The 27,921-nt window shown below is 36.1% G+C and overlaps 1 protein-coding gene across 1 annotated transcript in view; it reads left to right on the forward strand.

Annotated features, from left to right (window-relative positions):
* The first annotated feature begins 94 nt into the window (after positions 1 to 94).
* ZNF652 (zinc finger protein 652) overlaps positions 95 to 27,921 on the forward strand; it is a 56,542-nt gene continuing 28,715 nt past the window's right edge. Inside the window, exon 1 of the mRNA XM_011382634.2 lies at positions 95 to 892. The gene's annotated coding sequence lies outside the window, so the exon portion shown is untranslated. The remainder of the gene's footprint in view (positions 893 to 27,921) is intronic.

The raw sequence follows: 27,921 nt of genomic DNA on the forward strand, positions 1-27,921 counted from the left end.
GGTGAGTAGGGGCCCCTGCCCCCCACGCACACGCCACAGTCGTGGCTGCGCCCCTTGCAGCTGCCCGCCTGGCCGGCCGGGGCTCTGGGCACCCGGTTAACCCTTCGCCGAGGCAGCTGCGTGCACTAGGCCGGAGCAGCCCCCATCCGGCTGGGAGGCCCGGGGCGCTGCGCTCCTCTGGCCCCGCGCTTGGGCCGGGGGCGCCGACTTCTGCTCCTTCGCCCCCTCCCTCCTGTTCCCGGGCCGGGCTCCAGTTTTGCATTGAGTCTGCTTGCCCCGAAGCCCGAGTGAAGGCTGGGGTTGCACGGGTTAGCGGGCCGAGGGTAGGCTTGCACCGGTCCTCCCGCGAGCATTCTCCTGCCCTGCAGCTGGTGGATTGCACCCACTGCTTCCCATGCCCTGCGGTTGCGCCCAAACCTCTAACCCCCGGGAGTATTGTGCCGCCCGAGATAAAATGCATCTAGTGTACAGCCGCCTAACACTCACCCCAGAGGGTAATGCAAACATCCCTCCACCCCCACCTCCTCCTCCCCTCCAATCAGGCTCTACTTAAGATTCTTAGATGGGAGTCTAAGGTACTAGCACCCTCTTAACACCGGCACACAACATGTTCATTGTCGAAGGATGTCTCCTGTAGAAATGATAAATGCCCCTGCCTCACCCTCGAAGTCTGTCTTCACGATTTAAGATCCCATATGCTCTTTTCTGAAGAGGGCCAGTCTTTGATCACGTCTAATACGTCCTTCCCCCACAAAACACAAACACATTCTGATTGCCGAGCAGCCTCTGTCATTGCGATCCATTGTCAGGAATGGCTTGTGCCAATCAAAGGAATGCATTTTGCCTTTGGAGAAGGATGCTTTACACAATCATGTTCTCAGGATGTTCCAGCGTAAGTCTGTCTTTGACCCCCGATTGTCCCCATGTTCAAGCATCATAATTACAGTGTCTCCCTTATGCATCTCCCTTGGACCCTCAGTAATACCTGAGTGATGCTTTTTCCCAGTTAATTAGATACAGAGGATCTGTGGGAATGTATTTTGTTGTGATGTTAAACACCTGTCGTCAGGGCAGAATAGGGTAATTTTGGGGGAAGAATGTCTGTGTATTTTTTTCCAGAAATGGCCTGGCCTGTATTGTTCTGAGAATGGCAACTAGCATATGCTTTGTTGACAACATGTGTATGTTTAGGGAATGAAGAGCTGCTGTGGCTGGCGTGTGTGTGCGTGCATATGTGTGTGTACGTGTGCTGAATGCAGGTGATGTTCCCCTGTACAGCTGATTTCAGAGTGGTGAGTTGCACTGTGATCCTGAGAGCTGACAGGCAGGTTGGTTGGTTGTATCAGGACCGTGCACATGTATTCAAGTAGATACTACTGTTAGTATAATGTTATTTAAAATGTTCACTGCTGAGATTCAGTGAACCTGGAAATGTCTACTTCAATAGTTCTTAACCTTTCTTTGGGGTCATTGAAGCCCGTAGGGCCACCTTCTCAGAGAAATAGACACATAATTTTGCATGTAATTACAATGATCTTGAAGCTGGTCCTGGGACCTCAGGTTAAGATCTGTATTATGCAAAAGTGAAAGGAACTTGAGTTTTGTGTTTTGCTTTTTTTTTTCTTAAGGATTTGGTCCTAGGCAATAATCAACAAAGTAGATTATATATGTATTTTTGTGTTTTGTCATTTGCTTACAGTGAGTTAGATATTTGTATCATTTCCCTGTCTTCCTGTAGAAAAGGAGAGATGTATGTGAGAGTTTCAGAAAAGTTAAAACTGGAGTCAAAATAATTTATCTAAATTTGACCAGTTGATAGAGTATGTTCATTGCACTATATTTTAAAGGTAGCAGATTTCAACAGCAAAGTCAGTGGTCTGTTTTATGCTTATCATGAATTTTTATGTGTTGGTTGAAGTCCATCTGATGATCTCTTAAAAGAAGGTTTTAGCATTCCCATAGTAGAGCACCTGCTCTGTGAAGATTTTTTCAGCTTTATGAAATACAATTTTATGGCTTTATTCAGGGTGATGTCATCAGAGTCATCCATTTTTTAAATTTTATTTTAATGGAAGGCTTTTAATCGTAGTTAGAGAGTTTAGTCGTCATGTTTAAAATTTAGAACTAGGGATGAACATTACACCGTTCTATCAATAAGTAGGGGATAACTATCAGCTACTACTCTTGTATAAATCACTCTGCACCGAGACTTTGACTTTTGATCATTTTTCAATCAAGAGACATTTCCCAGCTTGTTATAGTGTTTTAATAGGTAGTGACATTAAAGAAGAGCACACACACACACACACCCCATCCAAACAAAACAAACAGAAAAATAAAGAAGCAAAGCCCCCAGCTCTCCAGGAGCTTAACAATTCTGACAATTTTTTTCATGTAATCCTTTGAGATTTCCATATTTTTTGCATTTGGAAGGGTTCTGAGAGGTTAAGGAATTTATGGTATTAACAGCTTTTTGGAATGCAAGGGAACCTTGGAATCTTGGACTCTTCTATGCACCTGAAGAATAGCATTTATTCTAATAATTATGGAGTATACCCTACGAAGTTTGAAAACATGCTGAGATTGCATATATTGTATTTTTTATTATCTAATAAATATGCTTGAAGTGGCTTATATTACAGGTTACATTTTTTGTTCATGCCATGCCTGAAGTTTTACTGTCGGAAATTATTTGCCTATCCTAAATCCAAACCATTTCAAAGTTGCAAATATGTCACTTTTCTTTGTCAGCATAGTATAGTGACAGATCATTAAAATCTCAGGACAGGGTGCTTCCTTGGCTTTTAATGTTGCAGAACCTCTTCTAACCAGTCACTTACCTAGTTAAACACCCACACACCACAGAGCAGCTGATCATATAACATATGGCTGTGAGAAGAGCATTCTCTCTGCCAGATTCAGAGCTTGGAAGCTGGAAAACAATTGCACAGCAGTGAACACTTAGGAATAGTGGTGCCAGCAACTCACTCATTAATACAAACAGCTTGCTTTAGTTTCTTCAACACTCTTCTTAAGACACCCTTCCCTTAGGAGGTTTCAGATCAGCAGTTCCTACTCAAGGGAAGCAGCACCTACTTTCTGCAACTGTGCCTCAAGATCTGATTCTTGCCACCCAGAGCTGTTTCCATTTCTGCTCTAAGTATGGGAAGTAATCTCGTAGTGTGGTAAGAAAATACTTTTCAAGTCTGTAGAAAAAAATGTATGTTAGTAATGCTACTGATGTTATTTTGTTTTTGCATGTCCGAAGCCCATAGAAGAAGTGAACTGTTAAAAAAAAAAAAAAGCCCTTTTCTCAAGGATTTTAGATAATTTCACCAAAAATGTGAAGATACTCTTGAGTTTCATTTCCTTTGTAAAAAGCCAGTTGAGAGACAGCCAACAACAACAACAAAAAACCTGTGGATCTCTTGCATTTTGAACCATAGCCTTTGGAACTAGTTATCCTAAAGGAGGTGACTGCATTTCCTTGCTGAGAATTCTTGGGTCTTGTGCTACAGTTTTAGCTATATTTTTCTCAGCTGTTGTCATCCTTTCCGACAGTTAGCACTTGAATTTACTTTGATAGAGGTGAACTGGTATTGCAGTTAGTGACTGACTTTAGCTGAAGGAAGATCAGGGTTATGCTTCTTTGGAACCAGGCAGAACCTTGGGTTTGAATTCCAGCCCTACCGTATATTGGCTTTATGGAAGAGGGCAAGTCACCCTTACCTTTCTGGCCTCAATTTCCTTATCAGCAGAATGGGATTTTATATGAGAATTAGAGATAATATATACAAGCTTCTAGCACAGTTCTTGGCAACATATTAAAGACTCAATAAATGGTAAGACATGTGTGATGGGGAGTGTAACTGCAGATCTTTTTGGCTTATAAGGTTTAAAAGCCTGGCACTGCAATCTGCATACTTTCATTTGTGCAGATTTGAGATGAAAAAATTGCAAATATTTGTCTTGGAGCATACATACCTTAGTCTTGCAGGTGCAGTGTGGAACTTTGATTTGTTACTCTCTGGCTGGCTGAACTTGGTAGAGACAGTAAAACTTAGCTCGGAATTCTACAGTCACCCACAGGCTGTGCTTGTTTTAAACCTAATCAGAGCTTATGTGGTGAAAGGGGTGTTTTAGGACATGAACGTATCTCAGTGAGTTCTGTGTCCAGAATTGAATCACGTGTAAAGCTTTGTGTAAATTTGCATGGTTAATGCAAGCCATAAAGCGCTTGGTCCAGTCAGTGAAAACATCAGATGCTTATTTTAGTTAATCTGTTTGTTTATATAGCCGTTATCTTTGATTTTTGCAAATACTTTTGAACATTTTCTCTTAAGGAATTCCCATTGCTCTTCGGAGGGTTTGCTGATAAAATCTTACTAGAGCTATAGGTTTGAGTGCCGTAGGCATTTTTGCTTTGGTAGGAGAAGGAAAGAAAGGTAAGGTCCCTTTACCTGTCAGATTTTATCAACTGTCCACTTTAGACCTATATCTACAGATTGTGCGTGTAGTTCCTAGCCTTGTTTTTAGCCAGAAGGCAGTTTTATGGTAAACTATGACATCATCGTTTTCTTTTCTTAACAGTTTAAGAGATCGATTGCTTTAAAAAGTAGATTCGAGGGCATGGTTAGACTTTTATCCAGTGCATAGAGCTTTTAAAATAGGACTTCTTGGGTTCTATAGAACTAAAATATTCTGTCATTTTTGCAGGATATCATTGTGATAAGTCTGTGAGCCCACAAAAGTTACTTACAGACTTTTCAGATAAGATAGACAAGCTTCAGTAATACATCAGGATTTACCTCAAGGGACTCCTGTAATCCTTATTTTCTTTTATTCTTGAGCCACCTCTAGGGGCTTGCCCATCAATAGACTCAGTCATTGGATTGCTGATAAAGAAGGATTGGCAAGTAATGGTCTTAGCCTCACTGTAGATTTTATAGAACACTTAAAAAAACGTAATCTTGGCCAGAATGTTTAATAATAACAGCACTTATGCTATGTGACTAACTAAACAAATAAAATTTAGATGATCGAGTTAAATATTTTTTACTCAACTGTAATACATTGTGGAAGTAAACTTTTTCTTGGGGGTTTGCTATTTTTTTTTAACTCATTTTTTTTTTCTGGTTTACTAGAGTCAACTAGTAGCTAGTTGCTTCTGTCAGTTTCTTGATAAACCAATCATTGCATGGTGAGGAGGGATCCTTGGAAGAGAACCGAAATGGAAATGATGCAAAGAATGACAACGTAGCCTAAATTTTTGGTCTTTACTATGTATGTGGCATCAGAGGGTTGACCCTTAGCTGGCTTTCACAAAGATATACAGTGCTGGCTGATTCCTTTTGTCTTTAATGCTAGTGAAGAATATAGTCTTTAACACACTTATACTTTTCAGCTTTGAAATTTTGATGCAGATTTGGGGATTCAGTGGAGCATAACTTCTTAATTATACTGCATGACTTACAAAATGAGTTTTATAACTAGGCCTTATGAATTGTTTTCACCCTTTTTAATATACCGTTTTAATATATCAGTGGCCTTTGAACATTAAACCCTTGGCAAAATGTGGGGTTTTTTGTTCTGAAGTGGTCGCAAGGAGAGTGTTGGTGACCTGAATTATGTGGATAAATCTGTATTTTTTTTTTCCTTTTTCTCTTCAGACTATGACCTAGATGCCCAGAGACTTTTCTTGTATTAACATACCATTACAGCTGGAGTTTGAAGTTACCTTGCCTGCAAGGTCCTCCTGGTAGAAAGCTCTACTGTTTCCTTTTTTCTTTCTTCTTCCCTTTTCTTCCTTTCTTAGCATTCAGATTCATTAAATTAACTCACCAAAATTTGGAAAAAACTATCCATCAGTATAGAATTGGTTAAATAAATTAGGGTGTATTCATGAAATAGAATAAATTTTATATAACTACAAAAAAAGAACGAGGAAACCTTATATTTTGCTGTGGAAAATCTCTAAGCTATATTGTTAATGAAAATAACTGGCATATAACAAACAGTGCATAGAATCTGTTACTGTTTATATAAAAATTGGGGTGAGAGAGTGATTATATTTGGGGATATTCCTACATATCAGAAACTAATAATCAGTTTAATTAGAAACTAATAATATTGGTTGTCAGTAGGGGGAGTGAACTGGATGACTGAGGAAACTAGGTTGGAGGGAGATTCTTCACTGTATTATTTTTTTTTAAGTAAAATTTTTATTGAAGTAGATAATAACAGAAAAGTAGAGAAATCATAGGTGTACACAGAAAAATCACAGAATCTTTTCTGTGTAATCAGCAGATTGTATAGATTATTTCTAGAACAAGAAATAGACTAACATCCCAGAAGCCTCTCCTGTCCTCTCCTAGTTACTGCTCTCCCAAAAGTATCATCGTAGATTAGGTTTGCTTGTTTTTTGAGCTTCATAAAAGTAGAATACAGTATGTATTCATTTGTGTATGATTTGGCTAGTGCGAATAATGCTTCTCTTCACTGTATATTCTTCTGTACTTAAAACTTTTGATCCATGTGAATGAATATCAAATAATTTTTTTATTTTAAAAATATCTCCCAGTTGATCCATAGGAAAACTATAATGTCCTATTTTAAGATAAATATTAAGATACTCGGTGGAGCAAAATCATTTCAAACCATTTTATTTTTACATTCTCAAAGACCTGGCTTGAATTTTCACAATATTAAGAGGGTTCCCAAGCCAAACTAACAGAAAACCCCGTATTTTGTCCGTAAAGAGGGGTTGAGTATAATGGGAAGTGTCTTAAAAATAATTACAACTCTTGAAAGATATGTTTTTGTAACTGCTAAATATTTATTTTACTATCTCATTTCATAATGTTGAAATCACAGTCCTTCCTGAATTGCCAGTTATCAAAGATATTTTTACTTAATGTAATTTTTATAATGCTGTATGTTTAAACTCTTTGGAAACCCACAGCTTTAAACAAATAGCAACATGAAAAACTTAAATATAGCTAACCTTGTTTTGAATATTTAGAAATTTGGTAGACTGTCAACCAGTTGGTGACATGTAATTGTATATATGTACCCCATTGCACTTTAATAACTGCTAAGTATCATCATTTATTAAAAACTGTATATTTGATCAAATTTTTTGCTTTAATTGCAGTAATACCATTCCCCCCTGTTTTTTGGCCAAACGTGGAAATAATGATAAAGGTATAAAGCTGTAAAGCAGTGGTTTTCATCCAAGAGCGATTTTTCCTCCAGGCAACATCTGGCAGTGCCTGGACTCATATTTGATTGTCATTGGTGGGGCTGAGGTATACTTTTGGCATCTAGTGCATAGAGGCCAGGTATGCTGCTAAATATCCTACAGTACACCAGACAGCCCCCCACAACAAAGAATTATCTGGTCTAAAATACCAACTGTGCTGAGGTTGAGAAACTCTGCTGTAAAGCAACTAGTTTCTAAACTGATGCTACTAGGCAGGTAGCAATTTTAGCACTGGTTTTGTTAGATTTTGCATATGAAACAAATTTAGTTTATCTAGTCTAGGGGAGAAATAAGCCAGGTAATTTTCTAAATAGTAATAGGGTTTTAAATGTGAAGACTGATTTTAGTAGAAGTTTTAGTGGACAAGTCATCTTTTTTTTAATAGGCTATAGTTTCCTTGTGGGTAAGGCTAGATTATCTTGGAATAGAGCTGTTACCTAAAAAAGTTATTCACAAAGAGAAAAAGTCTTTATATATATTATGTAGGTATAATTTTTTCAAAAGCAGATATATTTTTACTTTTATGATCCTAAGATTTATCTTGCTCTGTTCTAAAAGAAAATATTTGGCTGTTTGACATAAAATATATTTAAATATTTTATAATATGGTAACTTAAAAATATATTGCTAAGTGAGAGAATGTTTAAATTTGGATAATACATGCATAGTAGAAAAATGATCTAATTTTATTTTTTAATTTTTTTAAATGATCTAATTTTAAATGGTAATTTCTTCCTGTAAGGTGTGATAAAGAATATATACACTTCTGCATCTATTCTAACTTGTCAGGTATTATAACAAGATATAAAAGATAGTTTGTTATGTTTTCTGGTCTCTTCTCAACCTTTTCGTCACCTCAAATCGTAAGTTAGGTATTTTCTTTTCCTAAAAGATGACTTATGTCTCTAAGGCCAGGTGGTGCTCTGAGAGCAAAAGACATGTCCAGAGATGCCAACTGTTGTAGGGTTGGATTGTTCTAAATCTAGAACTGTTGTTCAGTTAATTCCCTATAGCACTATTTCTCAAACTTTCTGACCATGATCCACAGTAAGCAGTGCATGCGTGTCCACGTGTATTCACTTGTGTTCATACCCCCACCAACATCTGAAACAAGAGCTTCATGAAACAGTATTTACCCTTACTATCTCTGAGGCAGTCTGTTATTTTTCATTCTATTCTATTTCATTTTAAAAAATTGAGTTGGGTTAGGCAGCTTGAAAATCACTAACCTATATAGTGCTATTAACAAAAAGTATTTTCTCAAAGTAAATGTTAAGCAAATGCTTACTAGATTAAATGGGGTTAGGCAGGAGTGATAAAATGTATGTTTAGAAGTATGAGTTTGAAGTAGAAAGCTAAAAAATGTGACATGCAGAAAATCATTTTATATATATATATATATATAACCTTAACTTACTCCATATAGATGGATACTTCTTAAAGACCTAAAACTCTGCAAGTGTTATGTTTGGATCCTCATTTTGCCTAGCATTTAAGCTATGATCTCCTAAGAGGTAGTATACCAACTATTTCTTGGTACACACACACACAGGCTACCTGTTTATTCATCAAGTTAGGCAGAACTGAGAGGATTAGTAAATATAAAGAGATTTTTTAAACTCTGTGGTATAACTTTTAACACAAAGCCTGGTTTAAACAATAATTTACTTGTGGAGAGTGGTTACAGAATAAAAATACAGCAAGACTCAGTAGTGAGCATTTTCTTCACACTCTGGGCTTGGACTATATTTCAGAGGCATCTCTATCATCAGAAAAGCAATCATCAGAACCTGGTTTTCCGGGACACAATTAAGTTACTTGATTGGAGTTGTCTTGCATATCTTTACCCAAAGTTACATATCCTGCGTATATGTCCATATTTTTATTTACTTACTTAACAAAACCTTTACATAGCATTTATCATTTAATTCTCATGTAACTCTTTGAGGTACATATTATTACCCCCATTTTGCCAACAGAGAAATTGAGACAAAGAGGTTATGGAACTCGCCAAGCTGAATGTGTACTTTTCTTGGCTTTGCTATCTTGTAAGAAAAGACCTGTGCAGTCATTTTATTTTGTTAATTGAAAAATTTGTTTCTAAAATCCATAAATGTTTTTTGGCTGTTAGAAACCTGAGATTGAGTCATTTGTTTTAATTTTTAAATTAATATACAGTAAAATTGACATTTTGGTGTACATATATTTATGTGAATATCAGTATGTGTGTAGATTCACGTAACCTTTACCACAATCAGGATACAAAACTGTTCCATCACCCAAAAAACCCCTTCCTGTAGTCCCTTTGCATTCATATTCTCCCCCACCCTCCACCTCTGGAAACCACTGATCTGTCATCCATCACTATAGTCTTGTCTTTTGGAGACTCTTATATAAATGGCCTCATATAACCTTTTGAGACTAGCTTCTTTTACTCTGCTTAATGTCTTTGTGATTCATCCAAGGTTTTGTGTGTATCAGCGGTTTATTCTTTTTTTATTGCTAAGTAATATTCCATTTTGTGGCTGTACCGCAGATTGTTTATCATTCAACAGCTGGAGGACATTTGCATCGTTTCCAGTTTTCGATGATTATGAACAGAGTGGGTGTGCTCTTTTGCATCCCCACCAGAAACATATGAAAGTTCCAGTTCTGGGTCTTTGTCAGCACTTGATATTGTCAACATTTTTTTTTTTTATTTTAGTCATTCTAATAGGTAAATAGGAATAATTCATTTTGAGCCTTATGACCAGAACCTAGGTGATAGGCCCAGCTCTGCCTTTGACCTAGCTGTTGGCCTTAGAGGAGCCATTTAACTTTTCTGAGCCTCTTCTTTCCTCATCTCTCATATCATAGAGAATAGTGAACGTGTTATTAAGTTCTATTGCAGCTCCTAAATTCATTGATAGGGAAAGAAATCCTTGGCAAGAGGACAGATTTGTGTTTGCTGTGCAAGAAAATCTGTTGACTGATCTCAGCTAACATAGACATTATAAGCAGTATATATATTTATATGTAAAATCCATATGAAATAACTTGATATTTATAGCTATAGTTTGTCCTTTTGAGCTAAACATAATAATACTACGATGGTTATTATGTCATATCTGTAAGCTAAAATTATGTAGCTAATGTTGCAATTAACATTGACAACCCATAGTCTGGCTAATGTCTGATGTTTTTATACTATAACTATTTCTTAGCTTTCTAGGGTTATAGTTTACAGTAAGTTTAATAACATTTTGCCATTTTCTGTCATGAATAGGGGATCGCTTTTTCTTAATGTCTTATTTGAGTGAGAAATGAATTGCTTCTTTATATAGCATTGAAAAGAAAATATATACATGCTTATTTAAAACTACTTAAGGATTACAGAAAAATATAAAGAAAAAAAAGTATCTCTTTCACCCTTACCCTTCCATATCCTGAGATACCTCTCAGTATGAATGTTCACATCATACATGGATGTACGTGGTCTTACATTATGAGATTGCATGCTCCTGTCCCAACATGTTCTTTAGTCTTTTTTTTTCAATGTGGATATATTTTTGTGTCAGTTAATATAAATCTGTATTATAATTTAGATGATTGCATAGTATGCTAGTGTCTGTGTGTCCCATTGTTTATATTTCAATAATAATTTTTAATAATAAGTAGTGCTAGATAGTAATCTTTAAGGGCTTAGAAGAAAAAGGCAATAATATTTGTTTTACTTTGGCTTGTAAAACAATAAAAATGTTGCTTTCATCAAAAATGAAAGCAAAGGTGTTTTAATTAACAAGGGGGTACCAATTATTCTAAAAATAAAACATTCTCCCCGCCCCCCAAAATAAAGAAAGAACTATAATGAATACTTTTGTATACACATGGCGTTCCAATGGTGAATTTTTTTTTTGATAGCTGGGTCCAAAAATTTGTACACTTCACACTTAGGAAAATAGTGCTAAACTATTCTAAGTAAGGTCATTCCATATTCACATAGTATTACGAGCTATAGTTGGCCATGGCAATTAATGTCAGAAGTCAGTTGAGTTATCTTGGCATTAGCCAGTTTGGGATTTAAGCCATAAAACATATCTACACATGTTTGTACGTGGCTCCTCCTGAAAAAACCCAGCCCATTTGCTAATTGATAGTTTTTACCAAGTAAATCTGAGAATGTTTAAAAACATCAAAGCTTAAACAGTCAGTTGTAAAAAATCTTCACTTCTGAGAAAAATAGATAAAGCAACCTGCTTCTTTAATGCAAAGAAAATCTTTTAACTAGTGATTGTAACTCAGTTTGTTATTCCAATAAGTTCTCTTTTTTAAATTTATAAATAAATTTTAAATTTTGAAATAATTTTACATTTATAGAAGACTTGCAAAGAAAGTACCAGTATACCTCTCATGCAGTTCCCCCTGTTGATAAAGCCGTACACAAACTAAGAAACCAGCATTGATACATTACTGTCAACTACAGATTTGATTCAGATTTCACTAGTTTTCCAACTAACATTCTTTTTCTATTTAGAAACCTCTTAAATTAGGCTTTTAAACTCTGTACTTAAGTAAGCTTGAAGATCTGCTCATAGAAAAATTTTAGTCATACATATGTATGTACCATATATAATGTGTCTGGATCTCTGTATTTGTTTAAACCAGGTTACCTTTGACATTAATATCTTTGAAAGTTATCTTTCGACATTCAGACAGTTCTACTCAAGGCCATTTTGGGGTAGCATTGAAGATATTTTTCTCCTCCCTTTTCGTAGTCTTTGCAGAAACATAATTTATAACATCGGTGAGTAGCTCTTGTCCAGTGGACCCTTTTCAGTAGTTATAAGTCCCTATCTCCAGGAGCACATGGAAAGTAGCCACCTTTTGTTTATTAGGAAATTAACTTGTCTGTTAATTGAAAGTAATAGTTAACAGTCTGCCATGCTGGCTGATTTCTCTGTAATGTCTTGCTCTGAGAGAATTTCAGTATTAAGCAGTTCTCTAAGAAAAAGGTCCTGGCCTTCAGGTAGAATACTGTTATAAATAGGGCAGTACTTGGGTGTCTTTCACGCCATGTTTGCTAACGCAAAGAATCCCTCCCGAGGCAGACCTAGGCATCCAAACTCACTATGTTAATTTGAATTATTCCTTAAAACAGTGTAGGAAGAGGAGGAAGAAATTGGCAACATAAGGTAGACATGGATTTTTAAAAATCACTTTCCTCCCAGCTTAAATGGAACTCTTGAGTATTCCTTCCATTAGCATACCACATTTTTTTAAAAAGAAATAAACCTCTTAAACGTGAGGTTTGGAGCCTCAGTCAGAGGCTAGCTGCTTTATTTGGATCTTCCACAAACTTGACCATAAAATAACAAAATCAGTAGCATCCTGGAACTGTAGCATTCTTGTTTTAGAAACAATAAAATGTACAGTTTAGCATTGAGGACACATGATATTTGCTGACTCAGGGTGGAAAGAGCAAACCAGGGAAGGAAGAAGGTGGGTTTTCATTTAACAGTGAGAACCATGGTTATGGCCTGTGCTTACATCCGACTTTTATACAGCGAAGTGCTTCAGACCATTGTACTCACGGTAATAATACCACCACAACACTGAATAAGAAGAGAATCCTGGCCACCTTATAGTAGAGCAAATTTAGAAAACCATCTAAAACGGTCTTCTGCTCACTCTTAAACCTCTCTGTAAACATGCCTGTACTTTGTTTGGATAACAGTCTCTTAGTTGGACCTGTATATACAAAGGTGGCAGAACATGGTGTGTAGTGTGTCAGCTGGAAAACACATGTAAAGCAGCTTTAATACCAGCTCCTACTAAAACATTGGCTATGCATTTGAGCAATATAGGTCTAAAACCTTAACCTGTAGCCAGAGCTACATAGTAAGTTCCACATGAAGACAAAAGTTTTTGGTTCACTTTCATTGTTCTGTCCTTGAAAACTTAAAAGGTAAATTAGTGTCTGGGATACAGTAATGACTGCTGTCTAGAAGGTTGAGTTTTAATCTTGACTGAGTGACGCTCTAACTAGGAAAATTGTTTTACTTGTAACATGTTTTACTGCTAACATGTGAACATATTTGGGATTAGAGTTTCATTAAATCAGAAATATACTGCATTGCTTATGTTATAGTTTTTAAAGATAGGAAATTTTTGTATGAAGAGGAAATTAAATATAGTCATAATATGGGGGGATTTTTATACTTTTTATGTCATCTGTAATTCCTTAGTCATATCAAAAGATTAATTTAGATTTAAATGTAGTTGTTATTATAAAATACTTTTTCTCCATTGTTAGGTCATAGTGTCCCATGTTTCAAAATTATGGTATTTTAGTCTTTCGAAGGAAATAATACTGCTTTTGAAAAAAATTTTATGTTATAGAAATTCTCAAATACAAAAAATATAAAGAGAAAAGTATGATGAACCTAATATACCCATCTTCCAGCTTTAACAATTATTAAGACATGGCCAATCCTGTTTCTTATATATACACACCCTCACTACACTCCCTGCCCTCCAGTTATTTTGAAGTAATTCTAGACATCATATGTTATTTATAAATATAAGAATTATTTTTTTAGAAGACACCTAAAATTGCATTATTAAATTAAAACACTTTCTGGACATCTTTAAGTGTTCAGTCAGTGTTTATATCTCCCAGTTGACTCATAATTGTTTTTTCAGTTTTTTTCAAAATTCAGACACAGGCCAGAATGTCAAATGGGGCCAAAGAAGAGAGATTGGTTAAAATGTCTGTTAAGTCCCTTTAAATCTATAGATTCTCCTCCTGTCTTCTCTGTCTCTCTCTCTCTTCCTCTCCCTCCCTCCCTCCCTCTTCCTTCCTCCCTTGCCATTTAAGTTGAAGAATCCAGAGCCTTTGTTGTATAGTGTCCCATAATCTGGATTTTGCTGATTGCATTCATGTGGTATCATTGAACATATTTCTTAATCCCATTTATTTCCTGTAAATTGGTTTTTAGATCTGCAGCCTTGATCAGATTAAGATTTAATTTTTCTTGTGGGTGTGAGACAGACTAATAGGTGGTAGCATATGTTTTCTGCCAGGAGACATATAGTTCTGGCCGTTTCTTTTTTGGCACTGTTATCAGCCATTGATGATCTTTGCCTATATCTATTAATTCACTGGGGTTGCAAAATGATATCTAATGCTATATTTTTTTTCTTCAGTTATTAGTTGAAATACTTCTATAAAAAGAAAGTTCCTCTCAACAAATATTTAGTTTCCTTAAGGTATAGATCTGATTGGAATGACAGACTACATGCTTGGTTCTTGCCCTTCACCTACCAGTTTTCAAAAGAATGAGTTGGTTCTTTTAGTATCTTTTAAAGGTGACCAGTGGATTTAAGCATAGCTAATGTGTTTGCATTCACAACAGTTATTAATCCAGTTGATACTCAATTGTCCTGTCTTTGTCCATTAGGAGTTTATCAGTCTGGCTCCGGAGTCCTTTTGAAAGGACTACCCCGGTAGTCTTTGAAAGCTTCCTGCTTTCCATTATGACAGATAGTTCCAGACTCATCTTATGTATTTCCTGTCCTGTTTCCTTTTGGTGGGAAATATCTGGAAACCACAGTAGGTTCTCAGTACTGAGCTAGACACAGGCTAGGATGTTGAGGTAACATTTTAAAAAGAACCACCTGCCCTCAAAGGACATATAGTTTTTAAAGGCTTTATTTTTTATTCTTTTGATTTATTTACTTTGTATACATTTTGATGCAAAAAAAATCACATTTTGATTTATTTGATTAAAGTAAATCTTTGATTTCATTTTATAACAGGTATTTGTCAAAATGAGATAAATGTCTAAAATAAGTTCTTTTTTGTAATTTAAGAAAATTAAACGTGTCATTAAAATGAGTAAAAAAAGATCAAACCTTGAAATGATATACATTTTACAAATATGTAGCCCTATAGGAACAGTAGTTTGTTTTTCACAAAAGTGAGTAATAGTATAATTTATTGTCTAGACTGGGAGATGTGTGAGAGGGGCACTATTAATAATTACTCTGGGAGAAATGGGTGTAAGCTATGACTTTGCCCAGCAAAGTAAGACATATGGGCACCCTGTTTATAAACTAATTGGCAATATGTAAGCCTCTTGAGACCAAGGATCACATCTATCATGTTCACAGTTATATCTGTGGTGCTTCACACATAGTAGGTGCTCAATAAATATTTATCGAATATTACTAAAAATATGATATTTTGAGGTTTGGTGTAGGTTTTACGTGTATTTTATGCTTAGTTACATTCTGTTTGCACTTTTAAAAAACTTTCTTTTATCCACACTTGCCATCTAAATGATCTAATACACTGAATCTGAATGGGTTTGATGAATTTATTTTTTAAGTTTAGGATTCGTTTATTACAGAAATAATACATGTTCGTTGTAAAATCATTAGAAAATTTAGGTGACCTCCTTATTACCAACTCTCACCTCTACTTCCAAAAACAGACAAAAAAAAGTCATCTATCTTCTGGTCGGATTTTATTTTAAGGGAGAAACGAACATTGTGGTTCTTTACTAAAGCAGCTCTTGCTCTCTCATAGTCTCTCTGACTCACTTTTAAGCCAGTGGGCCTTAGTTTCCTCTCTTTATAAAAGAGACTAATACTTATTTGACAGGAATTTTGTGATTCATAGATAAATGTGGGGTTTTGGCAGGGCGGAGCTGGGGAAGGAGGGAGAGATTACTTGTACAATGTTTCTGTCATCAGAACTGTCTTTGATTTCTCCAGCCACATTTCTTAAAGGTATTGCCAAAGAAGTGGTAGGGAAAAAAAATGACTTTGGAAAGAGAAATATATTTAAAGATATTACAATAAAAACTAACATTACTAATTAAAACCTTTTCTTCAATATAAATAGATGAAGGGGAATTAGACTTTGTCATGTTTCCAGACGTCTGGGCAACCTGCTTGGTCATGGTGGCTTGGTTATCTTGACCACTCATTGGATTTGAGTTATGACAAAAGTTATTTAAAAAAACAAACAAACAAGCAAACATATTTATTCAGGTTTTTGACTGATTACATCTATTTATAGCACATATATTAAGAGCTGTGGTTTTCTTTAGGTTAAGAAAGCATTGTATTAAAATCATCTCCCCACATAAACGTTTCCTCCACCTACTCATTTGTCTGCAAACCAGGCATCTGTTCACTTCCTCTTGGGCTCAGTGCCTTTGCTGTTCATAGGCTCATTTTTTAGACATTCCATTGCAGGTAAAATATAAATATCTAAAGTGTGCATTGTTACTAATTACTTTATACCCTAAAAGTAACTTCTCTGGAGTTTGTATGGAGATAGTGTTTCGAAACAAGTTGTTCATTCAGAAATAGAGAGCCATATTTGGGGGAAAGGTAATTAACAATTCTATGAGGAAAAAACTTGTATATTTGAACATCTTCTATCCACTTTTTTCTGCTCAGGTTATTGCTGACCAATTGTGGTGCCAGGGGGCAAATAGCCAAGAATGATTTCGTGTGATGCTGAGGGTTTTTTTTCCTTACAGATTGTCAAATTGCCACATGTTCTGTGGTTTAGCCTTGAATTGAAGTTTTAGTGTTATGTCACAGAAACTAACAGATGCATGTCAATATATGTATTTATGTCTGTGTGTGTGCATGTGCGTGTGTTTATAAGGACTGTGCTTTTCTTCCCTTAAACTGAAGAATTGAGATGCGTTGCAGCATGAAGATACATTGATTCCCCCCCCCCCCCCCCCACCTTTGCTTTACCTGTTATCTGGCATTTAATGAAAAAATCTTGCTCGAAAGTTGCAGATCCCTTGAGGGCAACAAACACAATACTCAGAATGAAACTAGGTTACTGTTTCTGCAACATGCAGTGGTTTGTATCAAAAGCTGTTTTGGTCTTGACTTTGAAATTATCCGCTTTTCTTTGAAGTGGTCATAGTTTAATTTGGAGTGGTTTTAAATTTTATAATTTCCTGAAGTGTACATAAAAATGTTTTAATATTTTCTTATGTGCTTGTCGTATACAAGTTTATAGAAAGCTTATCTCCAGACAACATATTTCTGCAATAAGACCAAAGGAGAAAATACTTCAAATTTGAGACTGTATTGAAGACTGAAAATGCTTTAGGAGGGTATTCCAAATGGTTTTAGGTAGCTATATTATAGATTTCCTTGGCTTTTAAAATATGTGGGCTTTTGTGGTTTAGTACTTTGAGTTTGTGTTTTACTATAGGAATCATCTTTATAGTATAACCAAGGGAGAATTATTCACTTTCATTTACTATTACTACTTTTTGTAATGTTTTGTTATTCTTTTGGTTATGTTCTGGAATGAGGTAGAGCTTAAGATAGTGGTTTTAACATACTTTTTCTTCTATATATAATTTTTTAAAGCTTTGTGAACTAACTTCCTCTTATAATGAATTCTAAAATGTTTTCTTGTAGTGAGGTATTTTATGATAAGAGATGTTCCTTCCCATCAGCATTTAAACATACCCAAGTCTCTACCACCTTTAAAAATCATACTCAGACCTTTTCTGTTCGAGTCCCACTCAAGCTTCTGTTCCTCAGCTTCCATTCCCCTTTCTTCACATGACGAAGCCTGCTGGTTGAGGAGGCCCCACAGCTAGTAAGTGATAGTTCCAGAACTCAGCCCAAGTCTGATCCTTTAACCATTGGACTAACTTAAGACCACTTTTTTTTTTTTTCCAGGGAGGGGAGCCTTCATGTTCTGGAATTATTCAGTCAGTAAATCTAGTGGTCACTTTTTTCTTTCTTAACTCAGTGTTTTAGCAGTATTTGATAAAGTTGACCAGTTCTTCTTTACTTGAAACAAATTTTTAAAAAAATTTTATCTCTTGTCTTCTGTGCACGGCAGTTTAGTGGTTTTGTTTTACCTCAGAATTCATTCCTTCTTTTTTGTTGGCTTTTTCTCCCCTGTCCTTAGGGTACCCTATAGCTCTCTTTTCTCTATTTATCCTATCTTCTCAGCCCGCAAATTTAAATTATTTTTGTATCTGTCTAGCTGACTACTTGACATCTCTGCTTAGCTGTCTGATTTGCATGTCAAATATGACTGTGTAAATTAAGATGCTTTAGGCTTTGAATTATAAAAAGTCAATTCAAAATAATTGAAACTAAGGAAAATTTATCATTATAAGTAACAAGATGCCTCAGTCTAGGATTGCTTTAAATCTGTGCTTTAGCGACGTCATCAAGAATGACATTCTTTCCACCTTTCCGCTCTGCCATCTTAGACATGTCTGCTTTGTCCTTTGTCCAGCTGCAATCATAGATGCAATATGGGTATCATGGTTCCAGGCATCATTTCCAGGTAAGATGACATCCAGCAGAAGGTGGTGGTTATTGCCTTCTTATGCTTTTTGAGAGTTTGGAAATCTCTCTCAGAAGCCTCCCAGCTGACTTCCACTTAAATCTCCCTGTCCAAAACTTGGTCATGGACCCACTCCTACACCAATCACTGGTGATGGGAATGTGTACATATAAACGATTTTCATACAAAACAGAATGAAATAAGTATAATAGAGGCAGGAGCAGTAGAGTGGAAATACATGCAGGAGAAGTGGTAGGGGCAGGGGAATTTCAGGAGAGAGTGGTGTTTGAACTGAATATTGAAAGATTAGTGAAATTCATTTGTTAGGGAAGGAGATAAGGGCAGACTTGGCTGAAGAGGCAGGATACATTGATGAATGACTTAGAGATTTGTATGACATTCTTGGAGAACATTGAGTAGATCCTAAGGCTGGTGAGTAGGGTTTGTGGAGAGACGAGAGAGGGAAATGAGGTTAAAAAGGTAAGGTGAGAGGTCTAATCTTAAAGGTTTAGACTTAATTTTTTGGCAATGGTTGTCATTATAAAGGAATCTTAGCACTATTTAGCAGAAAATTTACTTAGATACTGGGCAAAAGATTGAATTAGATACTATCTGAATTTGAGGCTGATTGTCTTAACAGTCCTAAAAAATATCTGCCTTCTCATCTCTCCCAGCTGTGTTTTCCTGTTAGACATAAAAATGGAAATTTAAATTGTCTGAATCATCTTTGATTCTTTTTTTTCTTTATCCTCTACATCTAATGAGCAAATTCTGTTGATTTCCCCTTTTTTTTGGCTCTCTCTGCCACCTTCAGTAACGCCTGTATTTCTTAGCCTTTCAGTGAAACCTCCATTTTCTGTCCCTAGTCTCATTTATAACTTTTATAACTTTATCACCTACTAATCCCCTGTAAGGTTTCTTTGCCTAGGCCTTTATCTTCATCACCCCCTGAATATACTGTGCTTACTCATGGTGACAGCTTTACTCACATAGCCCCCTCCTCAACCTGTTTTTTAATTTCCTCTTTGCCTTTTCAGATCTCTCCCATTCTTCAGGACCTAGCTCAGATTCCATGTTCTACACGGGACTTTCCACAGCCTGCCCATTCTTCATCCTTCTTGCTTTTTTAAAATAATTATATAGGATCTTTAAAAATGCCATTTGTTTTATTTGACAATTATGACTTTTTTTGTGTGTGTGTAGTTCTTGCTCCCCAAACAGATTTTAAGCTCGTGAAGGGCCAATACAATAATTATTTGAAGGCACAAATAAATATCTTCTCCTTACAGTAGACCATGTGTGCTTTGCATGTAGGTGATTGTCAAAGCTGGTGAAGGAATAATATAGAGTGTGGGAATTGGACAGAAAACACTTTAGTGTATAAACCCTTTTGACCTATAAACTTCACCTTTATAATAATAAAATAATTAAAAATCTGTTTTTCTCTTTGGAGGGAAAAAGGAGATCTGGGCATTCACAAATAAACCCCCTGTTTGAGTAGCAGCGGTTTTAGCAAACAGAGTCCCGGCACCTCCAAGACTAATGTGCTAGATGTTCCGTGAAGACTCATTAACCATAACTCAGTGTGGTTAGGGTACCAACCCAAATCCCAGTAATCCCTCTTTTCTCTTCAACTGTACTTCCCAACAGGGAGGGAGGAGCCATTGGGTCAGTTTGCCAACATTCAACATATAACACGACTGTAACAGCCAATTTTTTAAAAATTAATTTATTTTTTATGGTGACATTGGTTAACAAAATCCTGTAAGTTTCGACTGTACTTTTTAACAGTATGGCATATATATATTCACATTGTGTGTTCACCTCCCATAGTGAGATTTTTTCCTGTCACCACATATTTGACCCCTTTTTACCCCATATACCTCCTCCCTTCACCTTGCCCTCTGGTAACCACTAGTCTATAGTTTATGCCCATGAGTCTGTCTTATAACACGTCTTTTGAGTAAAGTTGTACTCTTCGCCACCTATGGAGTAGTTGGGCACTTTTGCCTTGAATTTTGACACAGTTGTGGCATTGTTACCTGTTTTTTTTTCCTCTCAGCCTAAAACTTATGTTTAAAAATGGCCGGGGGGAGCATTCATGGATTTTTTTCTACATCCCATTTGGCAGATTGCCTTAAATTCTTTCTGATGAAGACAAGAGGATTGACTAGATTGATCCAAGGAAAGATGTTAAGTGTGGTGATCTCTCTCTCCACCCTGAGAAAGTATGGTGGACCCAGTGCTGTCTTTGGAAAAACCTATTTTACCATGGTTAACAGGTTGTGGTCTCAATCCCATTTAGTGTCATACTTACTTCAAGACTGTAGATGATATAGTCCCTTAACCCAGGTGTCCCCAACCTGAGATTTCATAAGCTAATGTTCATGTTCAAAAAGCTGAATGGATATTATGACAAAGCTGGACAGTCTAACCAGAAAGTTGTGATAGGCTGTTTTCTGTTTTTGGTTAGTGAAAAATAAAAAAGTAGGACCTGAATGCAAATTCCTACACACAGTTTTTTAAAACAATACTCCATGGGAACATGGCAGAGGGGCAAGGGGGTGGAGAGGGAAGTATATGTTAACCCATAAATTTCAGATAATCTTATTGTTTTGCCCACCTTTGGACTATTAAGTGTCCAGATAGCCTGTTTCACTTTATTATTTCTTATTGAGATATAATTCACCTACCATAAAATTCACCATTTTAAAATGTACAGGTCAGTGGTTTTTAGATGGTTGTATAACCATCACTGATATCTATTTCCAAAACATTTTTTTCCCACCCCCAAAAAGAAACCTGGAACACATTAGGAATCACTGCCTGCTTCTCCCTACCTCCAGCTCCTGTCAATCACTAATTTACTTTCTGTCTCCATAGATTTGCTTATTCTGAACCATTTCTTATAAATGGAATCATACAATGTATAGCGTTTTGTGTCTGACTTCTTTCACTTAGCATTATATTTTCAGGATTCGTCTATGTTGTACCACATATCAGTGCTTCATTACTTCACATATCAGTGCTTCATTTCTTTTTATGACTAATCATATTCTATGTGGATATACATTTCATTTATGCATTCATCAGTCGATGTATATTTGGATTGTTTCCACTTTTTGGTTATTATGAGTAATGCTGCTCTGAACACTTATGCACAAGTTTTTGTTTGAACATATATTTTCAGTTCTCTTGAGTACATACCTAGGAGTGGAATTGCTGGGTTAAACATTTTGATGAACTGCCAAACTGTTTTCAAAAGTGGCTTTACCAGTTTATATTCCCATCATTAATGTGTGATGCTTCCAATTTCTCCACATCCCTGCCAACATTTGCTACTTTCCAGTTTTTTATTATAGCTATCGTAGTAGATGTGAAGTGGAATTTCATTGTGGTTTTTGATTTACATTTTTCTAATGACTAAAAATATCAAGTATTTCTTCCTGTGCCTGTTGGCTATTTGTGTACCTTCTTTGGAGAAATGTCTATTCAAATGCTTTGCCCATTTTAAAATCGGGCTAGTTGACTTTTTATTGTTGAATTGTGAGAGTTCTTTTATACTCTGGATATTAGACTGTTATCAGATATATGACTTGCAAATATTTTTTTCCCATTCTATGGGTTGTCTCTTTACTTTTTTGATAGTATCTTTTGAGAAGTTTTTAATTTGATAAAGTTCAGTTTATTTTCTTTCTCTGGTTGCTTGTAGCCTGTTTCATTTTTTAAACTTAACTTTTCCTTCTCAATTTTTTCCTTTCTTTCATCCTAACTGCCTCGTGTTTACTGTGGGAAAATGCATGCAACATACTCTAAAATTCCATAAATCTCCGCTCTGTCATCCATAATCCGTAACTTCTTTAAGAAAGATATTCTCAAGTAGGAAGGAGAAAGGAGCCGGCACTGCAAGTCGCATAGGAACTTTGCCTGTTACCAGTTTAAATAGGTGTGGGAACTGTTATTTTATCTTTACAGGGAATGCACTGAGATTAAATGAGATTAATTGGCTTGTCTAAAGTCACATACCTGGTTAAGTGGCATATTGGGGTTCATACTAAGATCTTTATTTCTACATTTAATGATTCATTAATGATTATAGATATTCTGGAGAGATGGGAAGAAAAGGGGATAGGAAGAAAAGTGAAGAAGGTAAAGAAAAATTTAATTTATAAACCTAATCTGAGTGTGTATTACAAATACGAAAAGGTTAAATCTGCTCTGTAACAGGAATTTTTAGACTGGGGTTTTTGGACTCCTGGGGGATCCAGAAAGGGTTTCTGGAAATGGGCAAACCCCTTGAAATTACATGTAAATTTTTGTGTGTTTATTTTTCTGGAAGAGAAGATTTGTAGTTTTCCAAAGATTCTCCAGAGTTTAAGAATTGCTGCTAAGGAGAAGAACATACAGACTCATGGGAAAGAAGAGGCAAGGCAGTATATTAGCAATTTATCTTTTTCCATTGGCCATGGTTTGGGTTAACCCATCCTATCTGATTTTAGATATTTTTGTCTTAGACTATTTGTTTTATACCTGTTAAAGACTAGTTCAGTTAAACTTTTTTCCCAAATGTTAATTTTTGTAGTGTCAAAAAATTTTTGTTAATGACAGAACAATAACAGCCCTTTGTCCTTTTGGTAGGTCAAATATATAAATTAAATTTCAACATTTCCTGATGTTTACACATCTGAAATATTTTTGGTTTTAATTTTTGTAAAATATAGAAATGTAATAAGGGCATTTCTCAGTTATTTTTCATTTTCTAAATGAAAATGAAAGCTTTATTGACGTATAATAGACAATTAGTTGCTCATATTTACATTGTAAAATTCAATGAGTTTTTTTTCAATTATAGTTGGCATACAATAATATATTAGTTTCAGTTGTACAGCATAGTGATCAGAGATCTATATAACTCAGAAAGTGGTCACCCCACTAAATCAGGTACCCCTCTGCCTCGTACATGTTTTTTACAACATTGCTGATAATTTTCTTTATGCCACACTTTATATCTCCATGACTATTTGGTATCTATCCATGTGTATTTAATCCTTTTGCCCTTTTTCACCATCCCTCTAAGCCCCCCTCCCATCTGTTAACCCTCAAAATAGTCTCTGTATCTGTGAGTTTGTTTCCGTTTTTGTTGTTATTGTTGTTTATTTTGTTCTTTAGATTCCACTTGTACGTGAAGTCATGTGGTATTTGTCTTTATCTGACTTCACTCAGCGCAATACCCTCTAGGTCCATTAAGGCAATATCTTTTTCCATTACCTTTTAATCTGTATGTGTCTTTTAATCTGAAGTGAGTCTCTTGCAGGCAGCATATGTAGGGGTCTTGTTTTCTTATCCATTCAGCTTCCCTATCTTTTGGTTGGAGCAGTTAACTCTTCCATTTGAGGTGCTTGTTGATAAATATGTAGGTATTACCATTCTTTATTCATGATTTTGATACATGCTTTTTCTTCCCAAAGAAGTCCCTCCAACAATTCCTATAACACTGGCTTGGTGTTGATGAATACCTTTAGCTTATTTTTGTCTGGGAAGCTCTTTATTTGTCCTTCGACTCTAAATGACAGCTTTGCTGGATAAAGTATTCTTGATTGTAGATCCTGGGTTTTCATCATGTCGAATATTTTGTGCCAGGTCCTTCTGTCCTGCAAAGATTTTTTTGAGAAATCGGCTGCCAGTCTTATGGGAGCTCCTTTGTAGGTAACTAATTGCTTTTCTCTTGCTGCTTTTAAGATTCTCTCTTTGTATTTAACCTTTGGCTTTTTAATTATGATGTATCTTGTTATGTTTCTCTTTGGGTTCATTTTTTGGGGACTCTAAGCTTCCTGGAATTGTATGTCTATTTCCTTCACCAGGTTAGGGAAGTTTTCCATTATTTCATTATTTCTTCAGATATATATTTAACTCCTTGTCCCACCTCTTCAGGTGTCCCTATGACATGGATGTTGTTGCCCTTAACTTTGTCCTATAGGCTCCTTAAATTATTATTATATTCTTTGTTACTTTTGTCTTGCTGTTCTGGTTGGGTGTCCTTGGCTTCCCCATCCTCTCTATCAGTGTTTTGATCTTCTTCTTCCTCCACTCTGTTTGATTCCCTCTAATATACTCTTCATCTCAGATAACGTAGTCTTCATTTCTGACTGGTTCCCTTTTATAATTTCCATTTCCACTTTTATGTTTTTTATTTCTTTGTTAAAGTTCTCACTGAGTTCATCTACACTTCCCTTAATTTCATTGAGCATCCTTAGAACCAGTGTTTTGAACTCTGCATCTGTTAGATTACTTGACTCCATTTTTCCTTGATCTATGTTCTCTTCTTTCATATGGTTTCTGCTTCTTTGTATTCCTATATTGGCTGCCTTTCTGTGTCTGTTTCTATGTATTAAGCAAAGCTCCTAAGCCTCCTGGTCTTATCAGCGTGGGCTTGTGTAGTAAGTGTCTAGCAGCAATGTCCTGAGTTTAGCCCCAGCTGCAGACCAAGTTTAGCCCTAGCTTGTGCCCCTCCGGGGCCACCTGTTAAGATTCAGCAAGCAATCCACAAATGCTGTGCTTATAGGCCTCAAGAAGCTACGCCAGAAACCGAGGTCAGCTGCCACCAGTGTGAGTCTTGGTGCTGTTCAGCGAGTGGCACAAGACTTGCAGAGGATACAACTAAATGTGGCTTGAGTGGGGCTACAAGTCGGGGGAGGCAGAGTCTCAGGGAATCCTCTGGGCAGAGCAACGTCTGTTATCCAGTTCGATAATGTCTCAGCTATGGCTGCGCTGTGTTGCACACTGGGAGCCGGGAGGGTTCAGCAGAGGATACCGCTAGCACTTCTGCCCTATAGAAAGCTTCACCTCTGGCCTGTGCTCCGACAACTCAGCGTCTCCTTGTAAGTCCCTGATGACCCCCAAGGATCTGACTGGGCACTGATGCTCAGAGTGAACAGGTCCACCGTGAAAGTCTGATTGCAGACACGGCCCCTTTAAGAGGTGTCGCAGCTGCTGGCTGTGGGCTGCTACTGCCAGTAGCCTCTGCCCCACTCTGCTGCTCGGGACCAGGCAGCCTCGCTTGCATCTTCACCCCCTTCTACCTCCAACCATTGCAGGGTGATTTCTTATTTATCTCTCTAGTTGTGCTTCTGTTCATCTAGACGCCCAGGCGACTCTGCTTGCTGTTTGCTCTGTGTTTCCATCTCAGCTTTGATGTGGTTGCAAGAGGGGATGAGCATTATCTACATCATTTTGCCTGGTTCTCTCTCTAAATGAGTTTTTAATTCAAGTTAACAATGATCCTAGTCAAATTGACACTTACATAGACCTCTCATAATGACTTACATTGTAGGTAGTTGTAGTGTGAACATCAGTACCTGCTAAATATACCTGCATTCTAACCTAAGGTGTTAACTTAGGTGTTTAAGAAAGATTCACAAGGCCTTTTAAGTCTCTGATTTAAAGCTAATAGAGTGATATCAATTAATAATGATCAAGGTACTCACATTGATAGCACTTTGAAAATGGACTAGTTTATTAAAATAATTGCAGTCCATAAAACAATCTGTGGCCAAGGGTAGACTGAGACCTTCCAAGTTTATGTATATTGTGGATATGTTCTTCCAGTTGTATTTAAGGACACTGAATTTTATTGGAGCATTCATATAGCCAAGACTTTGTCAGATTTTAATGGAAAAGGTAACAGTAATACAAAACTCTTACCCTTCTTTTAAAAATAACTCTTTTGTTGAAATTATATTCTGTCTAGATGATATTTGTGAATTGAATTGAATTGAATAATGGGAGATGTTTTGAATATACATTGTGATCATCCAGGTACTGCAGTGTAGCTTGCTTAGTATTTGATTTCTTCTTTGGCCTAGGAGGTTATTGGTGAAAGTTAAAGTTGCTTAAGCCGACTGTGTGATGAGTAATGCACATTAGTTTTATTATCTTATATGGAAATGTGAGGCTGTTGATGCTTGAAGATAATTAGGTAGTACCTAGGAGGAGTACCTCTCCTTTGTCCTCTCCCAAGAGCTTCACTTGCATATTATTGAGAAAACACAATGGCGGTGTCATTTAAATGCTTGTGCAAAAATCTACAGTGAAATTTTATTTTTATAAAACCTTTGTCTAAAACTGAATGACAAGCATTTCTCAATTCCATTTCTTACAGATAATGGATTAGACGGACTGCTTAAAAATAATTGACATTAAATTGTATTAAATGAGATTGCGTTAAAATTAATTATATTTTTTCAGTGATATAAAATATAGGCATCTGAGAACACCTTATAATGTTTATCTAAAATATGGCCCAGTGATATAGGTCATTTGAGCTTTTGTTTGTTGTAACGTTGATTACATGTTGGTAGCTTTTTTAGTTGATTTGTGAGCATCTTTGGAAATGAAGGACATTTGTAAATATGCTACTGATCATCCCATGATATAGAACCTTTTTCACTGTAAATTTTTATCTGTAACTTTGACTTTTATACACCAAGTTTAAATTTATTTAGGTTTCATCCATTGAAAACTTAACAGTTTTGTTGCAATAAATTTAACTAAAATATAATTTTAAATTTTAATCTTTAATTTGTCAGAAGTGGTTATTGTGAAACACATTGCAGGTGGACCAAATTGAAAATTGAAATGTATCCATGTGAATTAATCCAACTGCATTCTGAAGGGAGGTGTGAATTCCACTAGCTAAGGATAAAACTTAGAGCCTTAAATACTAGCCTGCAATTTTGTTTTCTTACTTTTTGTTGTGTAGATATTTTTTTGTTCAAAGCCTAGTGCATCTTTTGAGATAATTGTTGTTTACTATTTAGCTCAATAAGAGACAGTGGGTAAACTGGGAGTAGGAGTTAGAAAACCAGAATTCTAGCCCTTGCTTTGTCACTTAGCAGAAGTGACAATGAGAAAGTTATTAAACTGAGCCTCAGCTGTGAAATAGGAACAACAGTCCAAGTCATTCTAGGGCAGTGATGCTTAAATAAGAGAAACCTTGGTGGTTTCATTCCTGTCTTTTCCATATAGTGTTTCTTGTATGTAATTTGCCGACCTCCATTCTTCATCTCTGACTTCTGCTTGTCCTTGTCCTTCAAGAACAGCTCCAACTTTGTCCCATCTTTGAAACCTTTCTTTGACACATTTGCTTCCTTTTATACCAGTTAATCACCTCCTTTTCCACACTGCCACTGTGCATTATATGTATTGTAAATGTGTTTAAGAAACATTTATAATAGTGCTTACTGTTGCTAAGTACTTTTATAAGCATTTATATGTATAACTCATTTAATCCTAGTAACAGTCCCAGGAGGAAGATACAATTATCTCTATT

Source organism: Pteropus vampyrus, unplaced genomic scaffold (genome assembly GCF_000151845.1).
Source record: "Pteropus vampyrus isolate Shadow unplaced genomic scaffold, Pvam_2.0 Scaffold486, whole genome shotgun sequence".
In the NCBI taxonomy this organism is placed as follows: domain Eukaryota; kingdom Metazoa; phylum Chordata; class Mammalia; order Chiroptera; family Pteropodidae; genus Pteropus; species Pteropus vampyrus.